This window comes from Macaca thibetana, chromosome 17 (assembly GCF_024542745.1).
Source record: "Macaca thibetana thibetana isolate TM-01 chromosome 17, ASM2454274v1, whole genome shotgun sequence".
Taxonomy (NCBI): domain Eukaryota; kingdom Metazoa; phylum Chordata; class Mammalia; order Primates; family Cercopithecidae; genus Macaca; species Macaca thibetana.
Genome location: NC_065594.1, coordinates 38,310,864 through 38,338,014, shown reverse-complemented (window position 1 = coordinate 38,338,014; position 27,151 = coordinate 38,310,864). Strand labels below are relative to the sequence as shown.

General features: G+C 36.6%; 1 protein-coding gene and 1 long non-coding RNA gene across 3 annotated transcripts in view; one reads left to right on the top strand and one right to left on the bottom strand.

The window, feature by feature from the left end:
• The window catches only part of DIAPH3 (diaphanous related formin 3), a 496,891-nt gene that overhangs the window by 436,246 nt on the left and 33,494 nt on the right, over positions 1-27,151 (top strand). The gene's annotated exons all lie outside the window — the stretch shown is intronic.
• On the bottom strand, positions 1,024-25,319 carry LOC126940561 (uncharacterized). The gene is made up of 3 exons (XR_007720802.1): positions 25,260-25,319; positions 10,848-10,929; positions 1,024-1,113 (listed from the first exon to the last, which is right to left on the bottom strand). It is a non-coding gene; the product is annotated as an uncharacterized LOC126940561 (long non-coding RNA).

Sequence of the window (27,151 nt, the reverse complement as noted above, 5' to 3'; positions counted from 1 at the left end):
CAGTTTCGTTTTAGGCAGACATTTGGGAAGAAGACAGATTGTGGATCAGCCCAGAGAAGTTCTAAGTCTTCTTCCCTGAATAACAAACAATTCTTTTATTTTGCTCTGTGTGACCTCAGGGATATTGGACCTAATTATCATTCCAGTTTCCTAAACAACCACCTATACCACTAAGGAACTATAGCCTGGATTTGACCACCAGCTGTTGTCAGGGGAGAGTAAACACCTACTTTGTTAACTGTAGGTCACAGTAACCTTGCAAGAAATCCTCAGAGGGTTGCTTTGTTTTTGAAGAGGTTTCTTCAGATAGAACTAATTCACTGCCCCATTGAAAGACATGATAAGGAACAAAACATTAATGTAAAAAGAGACCCATTTCTATTTCTTTGCAGTTTTTAAATCTCTATAAACAGAAAAGATAATTTATATGAAAAGGCTTTATAAATGAGTACATTTTATTATTATTCTTGATTTCTAACATCTAATTTCTACTCCATTCACCAGGACCTCTTAATCAATAATCTTATACAGTTTTATTTTTAATATGTTTGTATTTACATCTTTGATCCTAAGGCTAATGTTTTATTATATTGCATTTTCACACTCAATTACTCATTTTTCTTAAATGTCTAGTGAGGACAGTTAAACTATCAGTTGAAAACTAAAATGTTGAGACAGAATGGTCCCACAGATCACTTCTTTTATGAGTGAAGGGTCACTACATCAGCCATCTGAACCCCTCTTGGCCAGGCATTGAGGACTGAGACTTTCAGGCTGGATCCATGACTAAGTACAAATGGAAGAAATATGTAAAGGATTGGGGGATTCTTGAGTTGGTTAACTGGACCAGGATGCTCAATTATCCCATGAAAATAAGGTCCTGAGGTAGATAACAGGAGGTATACATTGTATGGAACATAGGCTGGGAAAATCAGGTAAGAGCAGGCAAATAGACTTACCCATTGCTTGGGACCGATGACTGCCCTTTCCCAAAGTTTTATATTCAGATTAACTGGTTCTATCTGTGAATAACACATTCACACAAATTCAGCATTATTTGATTCAGTGATCCTTGTTTTATTGTATGTGCATTCCAGAGAATACATCAGTTACCTATAAAAGATGACATATGTAGGTCAAGACACACACAAAAACACACATGGACATACACAGACATATGAACATATTAATTATATAAAATTATATAGAATTTTATATAAGTGGTTTTATATAAAATGCTTTCTATAAATTTGGTTATATGAAATAATTTATGCAAATCTATATAGTTCTAGAATAATGTACTTGTAAAGTGAAATTTTAATTCATAGAATGGAATAGGCTTTTTATATTCTGTTGAATATGGCAGCTATGTTTTCAAGAGAAGTATTTCCCCACCAAGTTAATAATCAGGTTTGAATTTTAATAAGTAATTATAAATTTTTAGCAGAGGAAAGGCATTGGTCATCAAAGCATATGATGCTATTTTTCCCCTCTCTCTTTTACCTTTGTAATAAGGCTTTTTTCTTAAGTTGCTTTCTGCTGTTTAAAACGGTAACATTCGTGTTCTAGCAATAATTGTAGAGGTTTGGGTTATTATAAACTTTGAATATCAATTCCTCCCCTTCTGTGACAGTTCTACCACTAGGGAAGTCAGGCTTGCAAGGTCTAATTACTGCAGCATTTTGATATCCCTAGCTACAATATTGGCAGGAATTTAAGCTATGGTAGAATTCATTGGTGACACTGTTGTAACTAAAAAGCACAGAATCTGTTTTCAAGCCTGTTCAGTATGGAATCAAGTATTGGATGATGTCAAATAGTCTTGCTGCAAGTTCAGAAGTTACTTGGATGAATCCAATAGGAAATGCTAATTATTTGCAATAGAATGTAAATAAGGTGGCACTAAGTCTTATTTGCAGTGACTAATGAAAGCTGTTGTACTATAATCATTGAGATACAGAGCAACAGGACAATTCATTAGGAAAACCATAGTTGACAAGCAGTTAATGCATGCCAGTCTGGACTTTTCCTCTTGCTTCTGTTTACTTCTATTATTTCTTCTTGATAATAAGAAGTCCCATATGGAAACATATAACAAGGATAAGAAACTAGCAGCTAAATTTTGCCAAGCTATGCTGAATATCTACAGACTGTAAGTCTTCCTTAGCTTTTCTTTGCCTATGAAAAACAACTGCCATATTAGGCTGATTGAAAATATAGTCATTTTCTAGTCAGCAAATTGCTAGTCTGAAAATTTTTCATGTTCTCTCTCCAGACTTGAGCAAAACTTAGCTATGCTGCAAATTATTTTATTTCCCAGACATATATTACATTTCAAAGTTTAGCCACATTTTCACTTCTCAGATTTTAGCAGTAGAACACTTTTAACAACTAAAAACAGTGAATTGCTTGATACAGCTCTCTTCTATGTATTATAGAATACAGGCCTTGGTAAATAAAAGTTGAAACTCTAGAATAACTTTTCTGTTCTGGGGCATATTCATCACAGCAACAACAGTGCAAGATACTATCCTATTTTCAATTAGTATAGCCAAATTTTGAACTTATAGAGAATTAAAGTAAACAAACTATTTTCTATTCCCCAAAGATGTAAAAATTAGAAAGGTGATTTATATTATGTGTAATTTTCAGAACTATTTATTTCACTATCTGTGACTACCATAAAGGAAAGCCAGCTCATTTGACTCAATCAGCAATTTATGGCCCATCCTCTTTTGAAAGGATTTCAGGTAGCTTATCTTTTTAAGGATGAAGAAGTGAAAAGTTAATACTGTGATTTATTTTTGAGCTTCCTAACAGCCAGGGGAAAAAGAGGAAATAGAGCTGGTTATAGAGTGCCGAAACTTGGGCTGCATCCTCTAGGCAAATGCATACTTGAATTTAGGCTCAAGGAAATAAAACCCAAGAAATACCGAGAGTAAGGCCAACCAAGAGTTTCATGTACCATTTGTTCCTCATGATTTATAAGGCCATAGATTACCCATACTGAGCTCATTCTTTCTATCTGAAAATGGGTGTCTTAAATTCTTTAGACAGTCTCAGGCTCCCAAGCTGGTGTGGAATAAGATCATTCTGCAGTGATAGTTCACGCGAGAGTTTTTCTACAACTAGGGACCAGATAAAACATAGAAATGTCAGTTAAACTTGAATTTCAGGTAAACAATGAATAATTTTTAATATAAATATGTCCTAAATATTGCATAGGGTATACATATACTAGAAAGTTATTCATTGTTTATCTAAAATTCATATTTCACTAAGTGTACTCATTTTTTATATTGTTTTATTTTGCTAAATCTCGCAACCCTACCCACACTTGCTGTTGAAGCCCCTCACAGTGTCTAATAGAGAACTATTCCTTTATCACAAAAACTGAGGACCCATAGTGACAGCCAATCATATTCTTTTTTTTTTTTTTAACTTTTAACACATTGAGGTGAACAGATAGAAAGACTATCTAATTTTCTGGCTGGGTGCGGTGGCTCACGCCTGTAATCCCAGCACTTTGGGAGGCAGAGGCAGGCAGATCACAAGGTCAGGAGTTTGAGACCAGCCTGACCAACATAGTGAAACCCCATCTCTACTAAAAATACACAAAAAAATTAGCGGGGCGTGGTGGTGCGCACCTGTAATCCCAGCTACTGGGGAGGCTGAGGCAGGAGAATTGCTTGAACCCAGGAGGCGGAGATTACAGCGAGCTGAGATCGCGCCACTGCACACCAGCCCAGGCAACAGTGTGAGACTTTGTCTCAAAAAAAAGAAAAGAAAGACTGTCATTTTCTATCAGTGACACTTAACGAAGAATCTAGACAGAGTACAATAAAACAAAAAAACTTTTACCAGGAGACTTGAATACTTCAAGGGAGCTGTGGATTGGTGGAGAAAGACCACACACACACACACACACACACACACACACACACACACACAGGATATAGTTAAGTTAGGTTTCCACTTTCATTAGCCAGTGGTATAACATCTTATGGAAAGTTGGATGACTGCATAACAGGAACAGATGTAGCATGTCTCGGAACCCATTGCCTCTAGAAATGAATGGGCACCTGCAGCTACCAGGACACTGTTGCTAGAAAATGGGGTCTCACTGACTCTAAGAAGCTTAGTTCTTACTGCACTACTGTCCTTTTATACTTGGGGTTTACATTCTAGAAGTACACTAACAATCTGGACACCTCGGCTCAAGCAAATACTCTAAACATTGAGCTCTCCTGGTCCTGGAATATATCTCAGTGTCACCAAGAACACATCTTCATTCAGAGTGGGGGAAAGAGTTCACACCCATTAGTCCCTGAACATTATTCTGGAGAGTTATTTTTCCTATAGACTTTTAGAACCTCCTCCTCATCACTACAAAATAGGAAATCCATTTCTTGTAAGGGGTATATATGTGCTGGCACACTGTATAGGTCAGGATTCTGGCTCAGAGACTAGAATCCAGTTTAAGCAGTGAAGTATTTAATCATGATATTGTAAGTGGATTCAGGGTTATTAGGAGGACTGAAGAAACAATTTAGATCAAGCTTTGATGAGCTACATGTAAAGCCCTAACACAGGCTACCATGGCATTTGCTCCCCGCTCTATGATACAGAAACTGCCTGCTGAATTGGGTAGTTGCTGGCTCCAGAACCTCACTGCCACTCCCTAACAGGAAGTCCCCATGATCAGGAAGCCACCACTGTTACTGCCAGATACAGAACCTTGCAGTGCCTGTTACAATTCCACACCAGCATAACGGAGAGTTGTCTTTCTGCCTTTTAGTACTACACAGCTAGTGACTAGATACAGGGAATGCTGCTGGTGCTATGAGAGGAAACCAAATGCTTCCACAGTCACACTTGCAAGCAAAACCCACAAAAACGTGGCCTCCACCTTACTTCCAACATCCTAATTTTGAGCAGTTTAAAGACTGGCCAAACCAAATCACATCCAAACTGCATGGGATCTCTGATGTGGTTTTTAGCTTTCAGCCACTGCAGTACAGGAAGACACTCTAGTAGATGGTTAAAAATGGATGTTGAATGTCAGTCCACCATAACTAGGACCCATTACCTGTTCACAAGTAATAATCACATTTTATTAATTCCTTTGAACCCTACAGAAGGGAAAAATCAATAAAGGCCATGTCATAAGGCTCTCAGACTCTTTTTGAAAAATGTTTCCGAAGGACCTCTGTAGGTTAAATCATCATTATTTCCTTCTATAAGGACGTATACCGATTCTTGAAGAGTGGCAAGCTTTTTTTGTGGCTTTGAATTCCTAAGGGCTCTGAATGCAGAACCTTTGACAGGGATAATTAGATGTTTTATGGACAATATTTTGACAGCAGCTTTATATAAAGTGTAAAAGCTGCTTCATATGGTTATATCTTTATTCAAAAGCTTTTATCTTGCTTTTGCTGCCAGGTAAAGCCCTGCTTCTGAAAGAGCACAAGCAGCCAGTACCATTCTGACCATTACTTTGGTGGTGCCCAGAAGCTGCTTTCAAAACTCCCTATTATCGTCCTTGATTAGTTTTGCTCTTGTTCCTCTGGACACAAGCAACCCAATGGGACTGGAATTCCTTCCCTCTTTCGCCTACTGTCATGTCTGGATTGGTGCCAAATGGGACAAACTCAAATCCACCCACATTTTGTTCTGTGTATGGTACAACCTCTTGCCCACTGTCGTTACCATTATTTTGTCAGATGAACATAAAATGAAAAGGATCCTAAGTCAGTGGTGAAAGGCAAATAGAGTAGAATTAGTGACAATCCACAAATATTTATAGGGCTATTACACTCATTGCTTTTCCTTGGGATTTTTTATGATTTAGAACATAGAGAAACTCATGCTGTCAATTCACCTAGTTCTTATGCAGATGAAGAGACATTGACAAATAACTTTAAAAGAAACATGAGTTAACAGCTTGAGTACTGAAATATGGTTCTTCCTCTTATGTTACTTGAAGAACCATGCTTGTATAAAAATCACCATGCAATAAATGCAACAAAATCATCTTTATTTATCAAAATAACATTTATTACCAAGACATGAAAAATGAAACCGACAAATTAAGTTACATATCCCTATCAATCTTTTGAAAGTTTTATGCATTTGCTCAGTGAAAAGTCCTTACTTGCCAATTCCATTTGAGCTGTTCTAATCAAATTTTCATATAAGCTGGTTATAATTGTTAACAATCCCTTTTGGGAAGATGGGTGATTTTTGTAATAGAACTACCCAAAAAAATATGTGTTATATATGTAAACTATCAATCAAAATTCTTGATTTGTGTAATGGTTAGCGAGTTATTTGCAGAATTTTACAGTATGAAAATTTAGCCAAGTGTGCATTTAGTTGTATTCTTTGGGTTGTTTTAATAGAATACAAATATTAGAGAAACAAAAATCATGGAAATTAGGCTAAATTCCTACAGTGCTCCTTTAACGGCAGCTCTCCACCCCACCCTACATATATACTTTTAAACTTTCACTTGGGGATTATTACATATGCCAGATAGTCAGTGAATACTTGCAGAGGAAAATGAGTTATTGGGGCAGATAAATAAATGGGCTTATAATGTTTGCTTACTAGCTTAAATGACTGCCAATAACTGCGTTCTGCTAAGCTTCTTCTCAAAAATTCTAATCTTTCTTTTTTTCTGTGTTTGCCCAAAATCTTCCTCATATATTCAGTTTTATAGATAACTGTCAGGCACATACAGAGGACAGCTCTTTGCAATGGGGATATATTTTACAGCATTTTATTTGTTCAACTGTCGTTTACAAGCACCAGCCACATGCAGAATACCGACTGGATGTTCTAGTTGCAAAGATGAACACAATGTTTCCCATCCTGATAAAATTCTCAGTTTTGCAAAAGAAATGATTATAACTTATATCACATTGCCCATGTTTATTAAAATAAATATTTTATGTTCAATTTTTTTAGAACTTTTTCACAAAATAAAAATATTTTAATAATTTCTAATATTTTGAGCATAGTGTTTTTATGGTTTTTAGAATTTAGTTTTGGACTAAGTAATAAATATGGTTCAAAATTCAAGTTTTGAAAAGAAAATATAGTCATATACCACATAATGACACTTAGGTCAATGACAGACCCAATATACAGTGGTGGCCCAATAAGATTATAATGGAGCTGTCCTATACAGGTGTACCATTTTTATCTTTATTTTTTTTTTTTACTGTACCTTTTCTGTGTTTAGATACACTTAGATACACAAATACTTATAATCGTGTTACATTATAGCCTAGGGGTATAGTAGGCTATATCAATTACGTAAGTATAGACTATAATGTTCCCATGACAGCAAAATCGCAATGACACATTTCTTCAGAACATAGCCCATTGTTCTCCAATTATACAGTTTCTCCTTCCCAACTATCCAGTTTCTCCTCCTCAATTGTTTAGGATTAAGTTCAAGTGCATAGGAGAGAATCCTCAAATTATCATTGACTTTTATACTTCATTTAAACGGAGAAATTCAAAGGTAGTCTGATGCTTGTATGGAGGTTCCAAAATGTCATCACAGACTTGGGCTCCCTCTGTCTTAAAGCCTACCCTCTTTATCCTTTAGCTTCTAATTCCCAAGTCTGCCTCTCAGTCCAATTTCACCACTAGAGTGCCATCTATCATTTCCTTATTCAGAGAGGAAAAAGAAGACAGTAACAAATAGGTCTTTAAAGAGCTTTCTCCAACACCAAGAAGAAGAGGTATAGACACAAATTCAGGTCGCAGGGTACTTCACATGAAGGAATGTCTTTAGTAGATAGGCCATGAGCAACATGAGAGAACCCATTGCCTGGAATGTTTCTCCAGTAGCTGCTCATGGCCTAACCAAGGAAAACAACATCCAAAGCAGGCTTCATTTAATTCACCTTTTTGCTTAGAGCCAACCTCTCTCCATAAGTTTTAAGTATCATAGCTTTCAAATTAATCCATTCTTCATTAAATCAGTGTTTTATTTCTTACGTAAAATTTTACCTAGAAATAGGAAACAGAACTAATGCTAGTATTGTGTTTGATAGATATCTTCTCTAAGTAAAAATGTGGCTATCTTCATTATATGTTCTACAGTTGAACTCAAATCACACAAATATGTTTGTCCCCATTCACTAATATATTGATTTTCAAGCAAGACATTTTATTTTATGGCTTAATTTCAAAGGGAAAAATATTCTGGAAGGAAGGCTTTATATGGTATGTCAGAAGAAAAAGAGCAGTCTACTGTTTTGTTTTGTTTCGGTTTGTTTCTAAAGAAAACTGAGTGCTTTTTAGAAACATGCATTTCCTTATCAGAGGCATACCATGAGCTAAATCTTAGGGAAAGAAATGGACTATCCATCATCATTATACTGTGTTTGTTTTCAGGTTATATTCTGAATATATTTTCTTCAAGTTATCAGTTAGGTGGGGGGGGGTACATTTTGAGGTGGCATTGTCATTAAAATATATGAATTTGAAATATCTGTTACATCTCTGAGAAGCCTTAATAAAATATACAGAAAGATATTCTCCAACCTTTGTGATGATTGAAAACTAGTTCAAGATATTGCTTTCTTGGAATACAGCCTACCAAAAGGATTCAACAAATAACAATTACTTTAAAAAAAGAAGTATTACATTTTCCTATTTCAACATTCCACCATTGAAAATGTCTCAATTATATATGTCGTATAGTACATGTGTTAATATTAATGTTTCTTTACAAGATCTATTATTAGACGACATTATAATTTGACTTTGGAAACTTGCTTCTGGTGATCCCCTTTCTACCTTGTATCATCTTAACAGGCACATTAACCTAATTCATTAAGTTCTTTATATTCAGTAGCTATGAATAGGATCAGAGAGTGTGTTTCATTTAGTCCAGTGACATTTTGGTGTTTATAATTTATAATGATTTGCCTTGAGTAAAACACTATTGCTGTTTCTGAAACTTTGAACAAATTGTCAAGTGCTAAACATCTGATTTTCTTTTTGAGCTATTCAAGGAGACTTCAGAACAAGAATTTAGCTTTGTAATGACAAGAACTTTCCATAGTAATTCCTCTAAATACTTAGGACCTTATTAGGGTGGCTTATGTTCTGTGATATTCTTTTTAAAGAAAGGAAAGTTTAGTGTGAGCTTTTTCCTCACCACCAGCAGCATGGTATCAGGGAGGTGGCCAAGGGTCTGACCTTGTGCCTTTAAGACTGTTTTCTCACCTGTAAAACTGGAATAACAATTCCAACCATGAGAGGCTGTGATAAGTCTGAAACGGAATAAATAATGTAAAAGGACTTGGCTAGTGCCTAATATATACAGTACCAGCTCAGTAATTGTGAATTTTTCTGTCATTGTGTTGTTAAAATTACAGGTTGTATGTTTAGTGATTTCTGTATCGGTGATTAGAAATAAAAAGTTCAGTACAATTGATGACAAATAAGATTGTCCATTTTAACAGTCTGTCTCTTTTTTCTTTTTCTTTGTTTGTTTATTTTTTTTCATTTGTTTGTTTGGTTTGGTTTGGTTTGGTTTGGGGTTTTTTTGTTTGTTTTTTGAGTGGGGTAGAATGGAACTCCAAGGGTAGCATTTCAGAAGATTTATCCTCCTATACCTATAATTTACTTGGTTGCCACCTAACAATGCTGAGGTGGATTTACAGTTATGTGGGAAAGCCAACCAGTATTTTGCACAGATAACTGAAAACAAAATCTAATCATTTATGGAGTTTTTAAAAGTTCTTTAAATACAGTATTTGTGTTGTAAAATCATTTGTAACCGAATAGGAGGCAAGTGGCTAGAAAGTAAGATTTATCCCAAATGGTCTGAGTGAGTGGTCAGACTGTACTAACTGGCCTTGGTTGGACCAGGAAGAGTGGGCTGTTGGGTGGCAAATTAATGCAAGACTTGAAAGTAGAGGAAGCAACAGAGACCAGAAGTTCCTGCCACCATGGATCACTGGATGGCACTGAAGGTAACTAGTTGGCTGATGGCTACTCCATCTGCACACTGTTAAGTAGGCCCCTGAGAAGATACTTCAAAATACTTGAAGTATGGAAAAAGTACTTAAAGCTTAATCAGTATGTATAGATACCATTCTTATTTAAAAATTTAACTGACGTATTATAAATTCTTAACATTTGAATGATTTTTTAATTCCTTCACAAACTCAGAGTAGTTCTAAGGTATCATTAACTTACTGGGCTTAATATTTTTTTTCTAATGTCAACCCTCCTGGACTGCTGCATTGCAGATCTTTTGAATATATTTTGTCAGTGTTTTTAAGACAGTATGTACGTGCTTGACACTATACTGTTCTTTGTTTCTGTTGTATTTTGTGATAGTTAACACAGTACATGAAATTTTTAAAAAATTAAGTGAGATTTTTTTATTCTTACTACTTTTATTTTTTTAATAGGTCCATCTGTCATTGTAGTTACAGAATCATCACAAAAGAGAGCTGACGTAATAATGTATGCTACCAAAGAGTCAGGTATTCCCCTGTTGATAATCTCATTTAAAGCAGAATTTAGTGAGTGATATATTTTAAACACAGTAATTGTGTCAGACCCACCCATTATATGTATTAAGGAAGCAAATAAAGGGAGTCTAACACCAAAGAACAGATTTCAAATCCAGCCTCAGCTGCTTACAATGTGATCTTTGAATTATTTAAGCGATGTTACATTCACTTTCATATTTGTAAAATGGAGGTGATAATAATGTCTACTTCAAAAGAGTTTCCGAGCACTGGAAGCTATTCAGCATATGAAGGGTTTAGTGTATTGCCTGGCACAGAGCACGTCTCCATGAGAGGTACCTGTATTTTTGTTGCCGATACCTCTTCTTTGTCATCTCTTTTTAAAAAAATGTTTCTTGGATATACAAGCCCAGCATTATTCCTGTGAATGTAAGAAAGGCAGAATCATGAATATTAATGCATTTTAACTTAAAAATAGTCATCAAAAGATTAGCATGTCCATAGCCAACTGCTTACAATATGTAGCTGCAGTTGTCTATTAAGTGACATTTTTGTGCATTAAGACTTTAAATATATTTAACATTAATGTGGCATGTCCACTTAAAAATTTTTTTTAACTTTCATCTTTCTGTAAAGGGTTATCCTTAGAAGTGCTCAGTGGTATCATTATCTTCTTGCATACCTTAAAAAAATGTTTTATCTGCAAGCAGGCACTGTGTACTTTCACTTACATAATCTCACTTATTTCTGACAATAAGTGTGGCAGGTGAAGATTATCCTCATCTTAGAGAAAGAAAAAAATGAATCTCAGCAAGATTGTGTGTGCCTTGTTCAAAGTTATACCTGGTCTTGTGTCACCAGGTCACTGTTAATTCCATTAAACCACAACCACTTTCTTCAAGTGCTATAATTGGGACAAACGATGGAAATTTCCTCTCCCCTCTGAACGGGGGAACAGGTTTTCTTTTTTTTTAACTCCAAAGAACATTATAATGGTCAGGACTGTACAGTGATACACTGACCTCTCTTAGGACAGCATGACTTCCTTACAAGTTGTAATATTCAAGCAAAATAAGGATTGTTGCTTGTCAAGGATGTTATGGAAGAAATAGAGGCATGTGTGTTATGTGTCTATAAGGAACTTTCAAAGCTTAAAATTATGACTTCTAGTCATCTCTTTCCTCATCCCCTCCTCTAATCAGATGCCATATCCTGAAGCTTTTATCTTCACAAGTTTTCTTTAGAACCCTCTAAAAAGTGTAATGCTACAGAACAGATGCATTAAGCAAATATTTGATCATCTACCATGTGCTGGGAACTTTGCTAAGCAGATAATTTGTGATGTCTTCTTGAGGTGAATTCTGAATTATTCTTGGAGGGCAGAGATAATGATGTGATCTCATTACCATCTAGATAATAGATGGTTACATCATAAATGGTAACAAATATTAAATGAATGAAAGAGAGGAGTACAACCATATGCTGCATCTAGATAGATAAATGGGGAAAACGGGGTCTATCCTACTTGCTAGCTTATAATAAGCATCTCAATTTATGAAAAGCTGGTTAAAAGAGAAAAACTATGTCAGTACTGCCCCTCTTCATTCTTCTCCCTCTCCCTTCTTGTTCTTGGGAGAGGGAGAATATGGATTGGTGATATTTTTGTTTGTTTGTTTGTACAGGTAGAATACTTATTTTTGTTCTCAAAAACAATTTTCTTATAAAATTGAGCTGTATGATTCACACTAGAAAATGGAGTTGCACAGTCTTCACACCCCCAGCCAGCTCCCTGAGGCCCCAGTTAGCCGCACCAAAACGTCAAAACTTAGGATTTCTTGTTAAGTGAGACAATAAATACACCTTGTAATAAGCAATCTGCCACTTTTGGGAACATCCTAACTGATACAGACAGGATGGATGGAAGAAACATTGGGAAGGTAAAGTTGAGGATGTGGCATCTTATTAGAGGAAGGGGGACAAGAAAAAGGTAAAGTTATAAACTGAGGTTTAACACCTGAAGTTTGTTTCCTTATCATTAAAACTTATTTCTAATTTAGACAAGGTCTCACTCTGTTGCCCAGGCTAGCAGGCAGTGGTGTGATCATAGTCCATTGCAGCCTCAAGCTCCTGAGCTCATAAGATCCTTCCACCTTCACCTCCCAAGTAGCTGGGACTACAGGTGTGCACCACCATGCCTAGCTAATTCTTGAAAACAGGTTTTGTATTACCCAGGCTGGTCTCTAACTCCTGTCATTAAGGGACCCTCCTGCCTCAGCCTCCCAAAACACTGGAATTACAGGCACGAGCCATGATGCCAGCCGTGATTCAGACTCTTAACTTTCCTCTTTGCTCTCCATGGCTATTATCCGTGGCTCAGCAACTCATGCTTACATAATAACTGGCATCAGATCCACACACAACTGTGCCCAAAGATATATGGATCTTGGGACAGGCCGTCTTCTTTTGAGTCTCTGTTTTTATGAGGGAGAATTGTTCTTGGAAGTCCTTTAACAGACTTTCTTTTTTAAGCTTTAGTAGCCAGAACTAGGTTACATGGCCATGTAGGTGGCTAGCTCTGCCATCAAAAAAACCTCTTTCTTATAGTAATTTAATAGCTCCCTAACAGCTCCCCTTCCTCAAGTATTAACACACTTTAGTCCCCCACACTGCTGCCAAATTTTTCTTCCTAAAACACAGATCTGATCCTGTCACTCCACTGCTTAAATTGTTGAGAACTTCCCTTTGAATACTACTTCCCCTTCCCAGATCACTCAGCATGGTACCTGTATAATGTCAGTCCTCAGTGGAGGTGGACTAAATTTTAGTTCTTTTAATTGTAAGATGTTTACAAACACATTTGAGATCATTTATTGAGAGTTTTTTTTTAGGTTTCAGAAAACAGACTGTGCCAGATGCAGCAGCACATGCTTGTAGTCCCAGCTACTCTAGAGGCCAAAGTGGGAGGATTGCTTAATACCAGCCTGGGGAAAATAGTGAAACCCCATCTCAAAAAAAAAAAAAAAAAAGAGAGAGAGACCTTCAGATTACTACAGATGATGTATTTGTTGAGAAAATATGTTTCACTTCTTATGTGCCAGGTACTGTAGCATTGTGCTTGGTGTACAGGGGTCCCCAACCCCCAGGCCACAGATAGGACATGGTTAGCGGCATGTTAGGAACTGGGCCGCACCTCAGGAGGTGAGCAACAGGCAAGTGAGCATTACCCACTGAGCTCCGCCTCCTGTCAGATCAGCAGCAGCGTTAGATTCTCATAGAAGCATGAACCCTACTGTGAACTGCACATGCAAGGTATGTAGTTGTGTACTCCTTATGAAAATCTAACTAATGCCTGATGATATGAGGTGGAATGGGTTCATCCTGAAACTATCCTTCCCCCTCACTCTTGTGGAAAAATTGTCTTCCATGAAACCAGTCCCTGGCGCCAAAAAGGTTGCCTCTGGTGCATAGCATTAAAGAAAATAGACACAGGATTGTTTTCATGGAAACTGCCATCTAGAAGGGAAGACTTACTAAAGTGAACAAGTAACTGTAAATGTGGTAGTGTTAAGAAAGGAAAATGGAGAATGACAAGTCAATAACAGGAAGATCAACCTACTCGGAAGGTGAGCCTCCCCAAAAGAAGTAGTATTTAAGTGAGAGCTGAATACGTCTGAGCTAGGTGCAGAAGATAAGTGTGAGAGCCAGCTATATGGAGAACAGATTGAGGGGGCCAGAGTCGATGACTGGAGACTAGGTCAGAGGGAATTGCTGTAATCCAGATAAGAGATAGTGGTGGCTTGGGCCAGAGTTCAACCAGTGGGAATAGAGAGAAAATACAGAACATTGTATGTGATTGTATATGGGGAATAAAACATGTGGCTATTGAGTTACTGACTTGAACAGACAGATGAATCTCTTGTGTCCTGAGAAAAGGACCACTGCTTTATTAGAGAAAGAGAAGCCAGACAAAAAGTTTAAAAGACCATGTCAGCAGCTACCTAACCAACCACTTGGAAAACTGGAAGGTTGTTCAGGATATTGCCATTGCCCCAAGAGTGCAGTGTCATCTTAATGATGTATCTTCTGCCTCTCTCTGCCTCTGTTTCTCTTGTCATTACCAGCTGGATATAATGCTGTTACCTTTTTGGCTAATATTTACATGGTTTTCTTGACTTTGTGGTTCTAACATATTGTCTTCTCTCTGGTCCTTGATTTCAGTGATCCTATTCTATTTGTAACTTTCTCTTTGTGTTTTATTGTCCCAAAGAGAGGAGCTTACAGGGTGAGCTGGATATCTACTATAGAATGTTTCATAAGGCATTCTTCTGCCAGGTTGCCTCATGCCAAGTTCACACTGCCTGTGGATCAGATACCATCCTTTGTCCATTGAGCCCTGTTACCCAAAGCATGACAAATTTTATTTATTCGTGCAACAGATTTTTCTTAGTGTTAACTCTGTACCAAATGATATGCTAAGCCTTGGAGTTATTCAAACTTTGATCTGAATTCTGGCTTTCCCATTCACCTAATATAGGAACATATACCAAAAATTATTAAGTTCTCTGTGCCTTGACTTCCTCATCAACATAATGAATACAGCATATCTTGAATTGTTCTGAGGACTAAATGAAGTAATTCAAGTAAAGGTCTTAGTTTACTTCTAGCTTATCATTAGTGGTGTTGGTAAGAGATAGGGTAGTGGTGGTGATGGTGGTGGTGGCAACGATGGTACTGGCGGTGTTAGTAAGAGAGGTGGTGGTGGTGTGGTAATGGTGATGGTAGTAAGAGCAATAGCATTCGTTATGGTAGTAACAAAAGAAGTCATTGAGTCAGTGAGAATGGTGTGGTAGAAATGAAGGTAAATAGTTCTTGATCATGACAGTTGTGGGGATGGCGGTAGTAGATTATAGGAAAAAAAAACCTGCTGTTAGCTGCAGGATGCTCAGAAGGGCTGTCGATAAGAAAGCCACTCAAAGCTTCAAGGACTGTCCAGTACAAAGGAGTTTTTAATTGTGGTTGGGCTCCATTGTTAGGAAACAAATCACTATGCTCGCTTAAACTTGGACCTTGGGGAGTATATTTTATGAGTTCAGTACTGAATTACTTTCACAGTTCAAGAACACTGGCAAAGTGACTTAAAAGTACACAACAATTATCTAACTATTTCATAAAGTCAATTTAAGGGTGGAAAGTCTATATTAAAATGACAAGAACAGTGCTCACTTGCATGTACTTTAAAGAGCAAGATAAAGCCTCGCTTCTTGGCCAGGGTGCATTATAGTCATTCAGTTAAATCCTCTGAGTATTTTGTCTTTTTGACAGAAGAAACTCATCTCAAAGTATAGTTTTGTTCTGTATAATAAATTGTGTTGCTTAAAAACTTTCAAGCTGAATTCAGAGCTCTGTGAATTTTCTCTTTAATTTTTTTTTGCTTGTTTATTTGAATAGCTTTTGTAAGTAAACCTGTTTTGAAAAAGAAGGTAGTAAATCAGTTTAAGAAATTAATACAAAGGCAGTAATAGCCAACTTTTGTTGAAAAGGCCTGATACTCTGCTAGGATATTTATGTATATTATCTCACTTAATCACAACAATGTTAAGATGAGAGCCAGCACAGCATTATCTTCTGTTTACAAATAAATGAAGACTCAGATTTTCCCATGCTCACACAACTGGCAAGCCATTCTGTTGGCAGAGCCATTTTAAACCAGATTGTTAATTGAGCAAGTTCTTTATTATTCCTTCTCCCATGATTGTTTAACAATAAGAGAGATGAGTCACCATTTTATTAATATATCCCTAATCTACTCCCATATTTTAAATAGTATGTCTTTTTCAGCTTTATAATTTGTTGTGCCATTTTTTAACTAACTTTAAATGTAGAGAGTACATTTGAAATAATCAAAATGAAGTTGTTGGGTTTTTTTTTAAGATCTTTGCAGATACACCATAGTATTACTTTTTAACACTTTTCTATCTTAGCTGTAGTCAATCTGTTGTTTTGAAAGAAGACCAACTTAATAAAAGTAAATCATGTTAAACTAATGATTCTATAAAATTATAGGCTCACCCAGAAATAAAAGTTATTCATCTGAAAGAATACAAAAGATTATGTATTCATTTAAAAACTTTTTCTCAGGTATGATTTTGTTCCAAATGGGCATAGATCTGCTTTTTAAAGAGTTTATGTGTGTATGAAAGTAGTTATCTCTACGTGTTGAGAGGACAGATGATTTTTAAGTTTCTTTATTCATCTTTGTAGTCCTCATGCCTGGCAACTTTTTAAAAAATTATACACGGGAATGAAGGTCTTTTAGTAAAGGATTTTTAGTCTATATGGTCTTTTTAAAATCCAGAATAAATAGGATGTTTTTTAAAAATATTTATTAGTACCATAAAAGCAGTATGTCTTATTTAAAGCATTCAGAAAATGCATTCCAGAGATAGGTCAGAGCTGTGGAAATATAAACTGGGGGATTGCCAGTAGGTAAATGGTATTTAAACAATATGACTGGAGTAGATTGCTTTGAAATTAAGTGTAGATATAAGAGAGTTAATATTCAAGGACAGCCCTGGAACATACTGACATTGGGGCTCAGGAGGAGGAGGAGGAGGAAACACAAAACACTGAGAAGGAAAACCAAGCAAGGGTGAAGTCCTGGAAGCCAAAGGAAGAAAGAATTTTAGGTAGCAGAGAATGACAACTGTGTCCAGTCTGCTGAAAAGTCAAGTAAGGTCAAAATTGTAAAACGATGATTGGTTTTGGTAATGTGGAGGCTACTGTGACCTCAAGAAGAAGCGGAATTTTAGTGCTGTGGTAGGGACAAATATCTGATTGGAATGAGCTCAAGAGAGAATAAGAGAAATTAGAAACTGCAATTATAGGTGACTCTTTCAAGGGAGTTTGCTATAAAAGGAAAGAGAGGATGAGGTTGGAGGAGTTCAAGACTAACCTGGGCAATACAGTGAGACTCCATCTCTAAAACTTTTTTTTTTTTTAAGTTAGCTAGGCATGGTGGCTCTCACCTGTTGTCTCAGCTACTTGGGAGGCTGAGGCAGGAGGATCACTTGAGCCCCAGAGTTCAAGACTACAGAGAGCTATGGTGATGCTGCTGCACACCAGCTTGGGTGGCAGAGCCAGACGCTGTCTCTAAAAAAGCAATCAAATGAAAGGAAGGAAAGAAATGAATTAGTAGTTTGAAGAGGAATTAGGATCAAGGGAAGGTTTTGTGTTTGTTTTTGTTTTTGTTTTAAGATGAAAGAAATAGTATGTTTGTTTGTTAGAATAATCAAATGAAGTGGGGAGAAATTGGTATATTAGAAAAAGATGAGTAAATTGTTGGAGCATTGTCCTTGAATGAGAGATTATGAAGTCTAGGTTGCAAGTGGAGGAGTTGACCTTATTGGAGCATGGACAGTTCATCGGTAGAAATGGGAGGGAAGGTGGAGTCTACTGGCAAAGTGATGTAGGTGGAAAGATGTCAGCAGTGAAGGGAGTTTGTAGAAGTTCTTGTTTCACTGACTTAGTAATTTATTTTCATTTCTTACCTTGCAGTTTAAGAATTTAATAAAAGCTTTTTTTGAATCATACAGTATATTTAAACCACCTTCACAGAAATATTAAACCTTGATATGAAATGTATCATCAGCTCTTCGAAGTTACAAACTTTGGGGAATTTAAACTCCCAGAAATACCAGATTTTCTACTTCAATCCCTTTGATTCCAATTCCCTTTAATATGTTCACCCATTTTTAACTTTCTAAAACCTTATTCTGCAGTTTTCTTCCTGATACGTTGTAACTGTGAGAAAGTCCATTTTATTTCTGTGAGCTTTCACATTTAACTTGAGAAACCTCTGTTTTCCAAGTACTTAACTAGTTTCTAAATTACTTAACCAGGTGCCAGCGTACTACATTGAATGTACCAAGTAATGATTACTGATTGCTGGTCAATCCATATTCTAATTGCTTTTTACCTCAAGGTATTGTTCTCTTGGGGGAAATTGTCAGCTGTTCAATGTTTTGAGACCAGAAACATTTAAAAATGCATTAAAACTTAAACTTGGAGCTTAGTAGAAACACATTTAGCTGGCTTTACTACTAGGTTCTAATCACTTCTTTCATGTAATGAATATGACTTCATTTTGTGTTAAAGTCTGTTTTCTCAGACAGATGGATATAACCATTTTCTGAAATTATTGCCACAATAACTGCTAATAATATAATCATAATTACTTCCTTGCATTTATATGCATGTGTCAATTCTACCCAATCAAACTATTTCCATGGAAAATATGTGTTATTACTATAAAATAGCAACATATTTTTGTTAGTACTTTCCATTTGAAGAAATCAATTTGGCTATCTTGATTGTCCACAAATGCAAATATAGCCAATCAGAATTATTAATAGTAATCTGAGAATGACTAACAGGAGAGAAAAAAAAGGAGACAAAAGAAAGTTGACCTCTCAGAGGCTACTTTATTTCCTCTTATTAATAGCAGACCATTCACAGTCAAAGCTTGTTTCGTTCAGGAGCTAGATAAAAGAAATAGTCTCTTAAAGTGGTAGCTTATGTATGGGTTATGGACACTTCAAAGTGTTTTATCATTTGGAGTTCTATAGTAGTTTGTAAATTAAAATGTCAGAACTTTTACGAAGAATACATTAAGCAATATATTAGAGTAACTTAATCACCATTACGAGCAGCCAGCTTTCAGTTTCGTAGTTTGTATTAGTTTGTATTTTATTTTGTATTCTTAATATTTCTCCTTTCTTTCTTCTTCCCTGTTTGACCTACTAGCTCCTCAACTGAAAATGGGAACAAGTTACTTTTCTCTTCACAGTTGGTTGTTATTTTATGTGTTCTCAAGTTCATGTTAGAGGGTGATTCAAAAATTATATGATGTAAAAGATATACAGTTGACCCTCCATATCCAGGGGTTCAGCATTCATGGCTGCAACCAACCACAGATAAGAAATACTCAAAAATTGCGTCTGTACTAAACATGTGCAGACTTTTTTTCTTGCTATTATTCCTTAAAAAATATAGTATAACAACTATTTATATAGCATTTACATTGCATTAGGTATTAGAAGTAAATCTAGAGGTGATTTAAAGTATACAGGAGGATGTGCATAAGTTATTTGCAAGTACTGTGCCATTTTATATCAAGGACTGGAGCATCTTTGGATTTTATTATCCTTGGGAGGTCCTAGAACAATCCCCCATGGATACTGAGAAACGTCTACATAGTCCTAGTGGATAACAACAGTAAATAAGGAAAACCGAAGTATTACATACATAGTTCAAATATCATGAAACACAAAATAGAACTACTCATTATTAAAAACCTGCTTAGTAATATTAGCACAGGAAAGTTGTGTATTTTAAGCCATGAAATACAGGATTTGAGAAATCTCAATAGTCTCATTTACCATAACAATTAATAATATACTTCCTTATATTCCCGATATACTAATTGTTCATCCCTGCATTCTTTCATTCTTAACTTTCAGTGGGTATTGTATACTTTTAAAATTGTATGTTCAACCACAGGACTAAAATAATGAAAGAAAACACTAAAGTACTTACTTCAACAATATTTTCATGCTTCTGTATTTTCAAGTTTCTTGAAGTTGCCTTCAGAGCCAGTTTACAAAAAACACAAGAAGTCCCGCTTACTTTATAGTTGTCCCTCACTGATCTGAAATGATTTTATGAGGTTCCTTTTTTATCAGGCCTCACTCCAAAGGGCTTCTGACTGTTTCTAAAGTCAAATCTACTTTCAAGGGGAAAAATGTTTGCCACCATTGAAAACAAAGATGCTGCAGACCCTGAAGGCATTTATAGAAAAATTGGCAGATTGTTCTGAGTAGAATCCGAGTGGCACTGTGGGAGTAATAAGAGTATAACTTCCCACAGAAATTTTCGAAGGGGTTTGTGGTTAATTAGGGTCTTCATGTGTTTAAAACTTCATGGCTGCTGTCTCGTCATGAGTCAAGAAAGTAGGTGGTTATTTTGTTTTTAATCCCTATTTTTTTTGCTGGTCTGTTTCTTTGGAGTGAGGATTATGCTATAATCATTTTTGAATGCAAACCTCTCACACACTGTTTGGCACACAGTAAGAACATAGTAAATTATGGTAAAAAAAAAATTCTGTTTTCTTGGCTGTCAGACTGGGAAGACAAATCAGTTCATTTTTATTTAATAATCACTTTCATTCAGGTTTCTCCTATCTTACCATTGTAATGGCTATGGAATTAATTCTTTTCACATTTTTGAGGGTGCAGCTGTGAAAAGAATAGTCAAACCCTACCCCTCCTGGAAGTTACATTCTGCTGAAGGAAGATGATGATAAACTACATAAATAAAATATAGTCAGACGGCACTTAATGATGAAATACATTGTCAGGCGATTTCATTGTTATGTGAACATACTAGAGTGTACCTACACAGACCTAGAAGGGATAGCCTATTACACACCTAGACTGTTGGTATAACCTGTTGCTCCTAGGCTGCAAACCTACACAACATGTTACTATGCTGAATACTGTAGCCAATTATAACACAATGGTAAGTATTTGTGTATCTAACCATATCTACACATAAAAAAGATATAGTAAAAATGCAGTATCATCTTATGGGATCACCATCATACATGCAGTCCTTCATTGACTGAAGTGTCATTCTGCAGCACATGACTGTACATAGCTTGTTAGATGGTAAAGAGTACTAAGAAAAAAAATAGCACAGCAAGCTTCTGCTTCTGTGTGGGAGTGAAGATGGTGGCAGATCAACATTCCAGCCAAGAGCAACCAGCATACCAGAGGAAACAAAGATCATCCAAGAGCTGTGGAAACAGTGAGGACCACAGCTACTTAAATTTTGGAGCAAAGTCTACCTGCCTGTAGGAAGATACTTGCAGCTGCCAAGGCGAGAGATTGACAATCTGGGTTTGGCCCCAGGCAGAGGGCTTCTGCTTTGGGCCAAGAAGCCAACCACGTTTTGGCAGTTGTGTGAGGCTGGACTGGCAAAAAGGAAACTTGAAGGGCCTCAGCACAGAGTCCATTTCCCCTTCATAAGATTTACTGAATTCTGAAGCTGTGGATGGTGAGGGGTTGCACAAGAGACGAAGTCTAAGAAGACCTCTTTTTGCTGAGGAAATGGTAACCTGCCAGACAATCAGTCGAAAACCCTGGAAGCCTATGCCCTAGGAAACAGAGCAAATTAAAATAGGCCCAATCTTAGTAAAACTGCAACTTAGCCTGGGGTTAGCTCAGTTCCTGAATGGATGGAGGTTAGTAAGACATTTACCTTTTCTTTCCAGGAGAAGAAAGTGAATCCTCAGAAGACAACATCATCTGGGGCCTCCTAGGTTTTTGTTTTCTTTTTATATTTTGGTTTTTTAATATATATACAATGTCCAGATTTCAATAAAACACTGCTAGACATGCTAAGAGATAGGACATTTGGACACACACACACATAAACATGCATATAAGAAACAGTTATTTAGATGATCCAAGTACTGGAGTTACTAGACAGGAACTTTGAAATGAATATATTTCAGAAACTAGAGGAAGAGAAAATACATAAAAAGAGGGAGTGCTTCACCCGATAATAAGAATCTATCAAAAGAATCTAATGGAATTTCTAGAACCGAAAATTACAAAATATAAAATTAAGAACTTAGTGCTGGATGAAATAGCAGTTTAGAGAAGCGGAAAACAGGATAGGCGAATGAGAAGACTCTCAGAAATTATCCAGCAGAAGCAGAGAGCGAAAAAAGATGCTGTATATAGAAAAAAGTATAATGGACATGCAATACAGCAAAAAAGTCTAATACTGCATTGTCCAATCGACTCCTAGTGAGGAACACATATGTTAAACAGATGAAGTTAATTTTAATAATTTATTTTACCCAATATATTCAAAGTATTATTTCAACATGTAATTAATATGAAAATTTTAATCAGATACTCTGCTTTCTTTTAGTCATGCAAAGTCTTCAAAATCAGTGTGCATTTTACACTTCACCACATCTCAAGTTGGGCTAGCCATTTCAAGTGCTCTGTCGTCACAATTGGCTATGGCTATATTGGACAGCTCAGATTTACATGTATGTAAGGAGACTCCCAGAAAGAAAGAGAAAAGAAAGGAGAGCCATATTTAATTTTTTTTAAAGATTAGGAAAAGGGATAGAGAGTGCCAAATATTGGTAGTGGCAAGCACGAGGGCATACAGTTTTAAATGGAGAGATTCCATTTAAATGGAATAAAGCCTGATGTAAGGCAGGCTTCCCCACAGGGTGGTGTTTGAGGATAGACATAAAGGAGATGAGGAAGTGAATGAGCCTTGCACATGAGTGCAGGAAGGAGTTTAAGGAGGGACTCAAGGCAGAAGTGTGCTGGTATGCAGCAAGAAGGTAGGTATATTGTAGAGGGATTAACTAGGAGATTAGGTCAGAGAAGCAAAAGGAGGCCATAAAGCTTTGATATACTTCTTGATATACAGATAAAGAATATATCTGTATATTTTCATGTTTTGTGTACTCACTTCATCTTAAGGAGGGGGGATCTCAAGGCTTAAATATTAGCTTTGGTTTTTCTACCGCTGTTAATAAGAAAATAAAAATACTTCCTAAGAGAGACTGAATGGTAAAGTCATGTAATGCCTTTGTAAGTGCAGTGTGAAAGGTCAGGGAAGGTTTGTGTGCGTGTGTTCTAAAGCTGATTTTCAGAAGTCCTTTTCCCCTAATCAAGCTCTGTCAGCAAAAAGTATTTTAAATAAACAGCTTTTCTACATTGTGAATTTAATATCTAGCAAGACCAATATAATGCTTCATTTTCAGATTTCTCACATTTTATTTTCTTCTTTAAAGACTGAAAATAACCACATTCAATTTGTAAGTTAAGCATAATTTTTTTTTTATGACAAGTGGCTCAGTCTTCATTATAAGTTAGGTAATGAGAAGGCATCTAGTTAGAAAGCTAGGGCATTTCTTCATCTCACAAATGCAGATTTTAATACTGAGTATGCCTAGCTGTTATATATCATCTTCCTAATTAAAGGTAAGAAAAATACAATTACTATGGCCAAGATGGTAAAATAAATAATAACAAATCTTTATTCGTTGAGGTTGGATGAGAGGTTTACTTTTGGTAAAGGAACTATCTTAGAAAAGGAAAACAAACAGTAAGAAGAAAAGGTTGAGAAGTTTAAGGAATAGGTTTCTTTAGGGATTGATATTAGCTCTAGGCTTACTTAACACTTTTACAAATAATCTGGAGAAAGGCAGTACTCAGTCAAATATCAGAGGTTTTAAGGAACGCTAAACTTTCTAGTAGGAAAGAATCAATAAGTTGGAGAGCTTCCCAGGGAAGACCTTGCAGATCTGTGCGGGTGGGCAGATGAATATGGAGTGGTAAGAATGCAGTGATGTATGTATGGCCATTAAGTTAGTATGTTTATGTATGTGTGTTTGTGATCTTCAAACAATGGCTTTTAGCCTTTTTGAAAGATTTCCCAATTCCTTTGAGAATCCAATCATAGTTAAGAACTTTTTCCCGAGGGAAAAAAACTCACAACCCCCACAATAGGAAGCCATGGTCTTGAATGAGCTAAACATTTCAGAAATAATTTTCCTCAGTTCATTTATTCAGTGAACAAACAAATATTTATTGAGCTTCAGCTATGAGCTATGACCTACGTGAAGTGCTGGGAATACAGAGAGAGAAAGACACACTTGGCCTCTGACCTCAAACTGACCTAGGTTACAATTTGGAAGGAGCTAGATAAGCAAGCATTTATGCAGCAATGTGATCACTGTTTACCACCTCTATGCCAAAGTGCTGTGTATGTCTCTAGAGAGGCACTGGATTCGGACTGTGGAGGGAACCAAGGATTTCAGAGATGGCTTGTGAGAGAGCATCTAATTAACACACAATGATTACCTTCCATCAAAATTACCAAAAATGTCAAAGGCCAAGATCTTTGTTATATCATGTTGTGAACATTCAGTATCTGTGATTTTGATGTACCTCAAGGTAGGTACAATGAAATGCATGCAACTAAAATTAACAGAAGGATAAGATCAATTTCTAAATGTGTAATTTTTTAGACTTGGAGGCAAAGACTGGAAGAGAACATTATAAAATATACATACATGCAATATATATATACATACAGAAAGAGAAAAATGGTGTTAGTAAAGGCTGATATACCGAATCTTCAAATACTAAAATAAAAAATGAATATCTTTGAAATTCAATCTGAGTAACTTATTTTACTAAGTAAATAAACTGCTGAACTAATTATCTCAAAGAAAATAGTAAAAGGAACTATTAATGGAAATGATTTTTGATAAATTTCCAAATGCCAGAAGTACTAAAATAATCTACTCTTTAACATTTATGGTTGATTTAACAAGGATAACCAAGCAATCTTTATTTTTCAGCATGAAGACTGTTATAGCAGATGAACTCTAGAATCTCAAGGGCTTAACACAATAAAGGTTTATTTCTTTCCCATATGAAGTCCAGTGTGGGTCAGACAACTTCTCCCCATCAACTGGCTTTATCCTCTGGAAGATCATGGTCTTTGCACCATGGAAGGAGGGATGGAGGAGATACTTTGACTCTTAACTACCTCACCCTAAATATACCACAAGTTAAGTCATACCCATGAACCAGAGATTGTCACACGGCCTCAACCTAATTGCAGAAAGATGTAGGAAAGGAAGGAAAGTACATAGAATATTTGGTGAGCTCTCTCTCTCTGCCGCATCCTACAATGTTACATTCTTGAGGATACTTGTCAGAAAAAAATATCATTGTGACCTAATAAAGGAATTTGTGTGTGTCTGTGTATTCACCCTGCAAGCACACATTCATCCCTCTATTCCAGAGTTCTCCAAACAGGAAGTCCCCACCAGAAATATTTGGCTACTATTACAAAGGTTTCCAGCTGAGTAATTGCTAGATAAAAGGAAAGGGGGCAATTAGGTGTTATACTCTGGGGAGATGCACTATTATTAGAATTACTCTTTCCTCCCCATTCATCTTTCTCCATGGTAGAAATAATGGGCTAAATGGGAAAATGGTGGTACCAGTAACTAAAATGGGGAATGTAAAGAGAAGCAAGTTTTTTCTTTCAGAAGAAAAACAATGTCCATTCAGATGTGAGGAATTTGAACAAGAGTGAGATACACTATACACAAATAGAAACCGAGATTTGCAGCTCAGAAATATATTTAGCACAGACGTATAAAGTTTGAAGCTGAAGCCTGTGTTTAAGCCATGGAGACAGATGACCTCCAGCTCTCTCCCTCAGGGAAGTGTTCACATTTAAGGCTGACCAAGGGAGAGTGTGTGTGCAGTTGGAGCAGCAAGGGTGGGTGTCACCAGGGTAAGAGAAGTGAATGAGCTGTATACTCAAGTTTGGAAGAAAAATAATAGCTCTTTCCACCTGTCTTAAAGATTAGAAAATCCAAGTAAGCCTATCATTCTAATTCAGCTCCAACAGCCCATAGGAGGTCACTGCACGGACTTTTCCCAGTGGGCTCTGATTCCAAACTGTTCAAAGTCCTGTAAGGAAGCCCTGGAGAAAATCCAGCTATAAATGAAGATGGAGTGAATTACTGAAATCACTTTCTGATAAAACCGGGATTTAAGACCATTCTGTGCCCCAAAGTGTTTCTGAAAAGAGTGGGACACAGGGAAATAAATTAGTAAGTCATTAAAATAATTGTTATTGAATTGACATATCCCATTTTCTCTGGATCTCTTAAATAGGAGAACAAATTAATTACATCACTCTCACCTGGATTATTGGACTTGCCCCCTTCACTGGCCTCCTTGCTTCCACCCTGTCCTCCACCAGTCTGTTCTGAACACAACAGCCAGGGTGAGCTTGCTTAAATGCAGATTGGATGAGATAACTCTTCTCAAAACCGTCCAGTGAAGTAAGAGACCAAGGGCCAAACCATCTGTCCCCATCATCTCTCTGACCTCATTTCTGCTACTCTGGCCCTGGCTCACTCCCCTTCAGCTGTTCCAGCCATCTTGCTATTCCCAGAACACATCAGTCTTTGTACTTGCTGCTCCTGTCTGGAACATCTTCAAAATATATGTATGCTCACTCCATCTCTTCACACAGATCTCTGCTCCATTATCCCTTTATGAGAGAGGACTACACCGAGCATTCTTTGTAAAATAGCAACCACAAACCTCAGCATGTTGACCCTGCCTTTTTCTCCAATATACTGACCACCCTCTAACATATTATGTGTTTACCTGTGTGTCTCTTGTGAGCTGCCTCCTGCCTTACTCCTAGAATATAAGCTCCATGAGAGCCAGGGACCTTTTCAACTTTGTTGTCTACTATTCCTAGAACAGAGCTTGACCCATGTTAGAAGTTCAGTATCTGTTGAATTAGTAAATGGGTATTAAAGATTATCCTTTGCAATCACTAATATTTTACTCTTAGTGAGCATGTTTTAATGCCAAAAAGGAGAGAGGACATAATTTTAAATTTGTATAAATTTAACTTCCAGAATCATTATTTTCTCTTTTTGCCTCAGTGAACACATGTAAGCTGCAGTTGGAGACCACTGCACCCTGCCATCCTAATTCTTTTAGGTC